This window comes from Echinops telfairi, unplaced genomic scaffold (assembly GCF_000313985.2).
Source record: "Echinops telfairi isolate 266 unplaced genomic scaffold, ASM31398v2 ScPeMD7_21;HRSCAF=78, whole genome shotgun sequence".
Lineage (NCBI taxonomy): Eukaryota > Metazoa > Chordata > Mammalia > Afrosoricida > Tenrecidae > Echinops > Echinops telfairi.
The window spans coordinates 1,578,294-1,580,063 of record NW_022103918.1 but is presented as its reverse complement, the minus strand read 5'-3'; the positions used below and the strand labels follow the sequence as shown (position 1 = coordinate 1,580,063).

Sequence of the window (1,770 nt, the reverse complement as noted above, 5' to 3'; positions counted from 1 at the left end):
CCCAAACCATCAGGACCATCAAGGAGGGAATGGGAACTAACCTCAGAGCACTGGCCTAAGGAACTCATAGGCTTACTGCAATAGGAAAGGGTATACACCCAGGTGAACTGGAAATTGATAAATGCAATTTAATAAGAATAAAGCACCTGTGCACTTCGAAAGACTTCACCAAGAGGGTGACAAGACAACCCACAGACTGGGAGAGATTTTTTAGTAATGACACATCAGACAAAGGGCTCCTTACTAAAATCTACAACACCCTCATGGCTTGCAAAAAGAGGAAAACAGTTAACCCCCTAAGGAAGTAGGTGAAAGTACTGAAAAGGGCTTTCACTAGTGAGGAGACCCATATGGCCAACAAGCATATGAGAAAATGTTCCCGTTCATTAGCCATAAGAGAAATGCAAATTAAAACAACCATGAGCTCCACCTAACACCCCTCAGGCTAGCCCAAATCAGCAAATCAGAGAGCAACACGTGTTGGAGGGGCTGTGGTGAAGTAGAATCCCTCTTCCACTGCTGGTGTTCATGTAGATTTGTACAGCCAGTGTGGAAAGCAATCTGGAGATACCTAAAGAAAATGGAAATTGATCTACCCTTTGACCCAGCTACCCTTCTACTGGGCATATACCTGGTGGAAGCAACAAATAAAATACGACCAGTCATCTGCACTCCAATGTTTATTGCGGCACAATTCACAATCACAAAGACTTGGAAACAGCCTACGTTTCCATCGATAGACGAGTGGGTTAGTAAACTCTGGCACATACATACAGTGGAGTACTATGCAGCACTGAAAAGCCTGGGCGATCACATGAAACACCTCACCTCGTGGGAAGAGCTGGAAGAAATCATGTTAGGCAAGGTAAGCCAAAAGAAAAAGAACAGGTATAACATGAGTCCCCTGAGGTAAGTACAATCAGCACGCCAGGAATAGAAGAACAAACACCTATCTCAGAATAAACAGGTGGAAACATAGACAGTTGGAGGGAGGGCAGGCCACACCTAGGGAAGTACATGAGAGTCCAACATAAAGAAGGGTAAGGGGGACAAGTGGAGGGAGAAACAGACTTGATGGCACCAGAGAAACAGGGCACTAACCCAACCAGGGGGAGAGTATTGGTTGTGTCCCCACAGAACTGGAACGTGCATACAGACCCCATCAAGACATGCCAAACCAGAAGAGCAATGTAACACGCGCAGGAATCCACAAAGAGACTGGACCATATGCCGGCCCTAACCAGAATTAGCCCGACCCCCACCATGGAAGGAAGTACCACAGAAAATGGAAATAGATTGTCTGGGGTGAGAAAGGAACTGACCTACCACACCATACCCAGAAGGAAGCCATCTAGCTCGGAAACAACAAAGGAAGGAGGAGGAAAGGAGCGGAGCACAACTGGAGGAGGAGGAGGAAAGGAGCGGAGCACAACTGGGCCCACCAAGCTCAGAGGACAATAGCCCGGCTCTGAGGGCCCAGTGTACCTAGAGAAGACCATATAGCTGCCCCCACGGCGAGATGTGACATCCTGCACTGACCCATGGCCCTGCATGGGACAGCACCGGAGACACAGTGTGGGATGGGCGACTGAGTTGACCCCACTACCCTGAGGCAAAACACTGGGGGCATGCAATGGAGCAGCAGGGAAGCAGAGCAAGGAGGTCCCGAGGGAGTACAAACGATGGACTCTGGGGCCAGGACGTGGCACCCCATTAGACTGGTCTGGAAAACACTCCTAAAGGTCAACAAACAGACCTTGAACTACTAAC

General features: G+C 48.8%; 1 protein-coding gene across 1 annotated transcript in view; it reads right to left on the bottom strand.

Annotated features, from left to right (window-relative positions):
- PTPRO (protein tyrosine phosphatase receptor type O) overlaps nucleotides 1-1,770 on the bottom strand; it is a 255,932-nt gene that overhangs the window by 56,048 nt on the left and 198,114 nt on the right. The window lies entirely within an intron of this gene.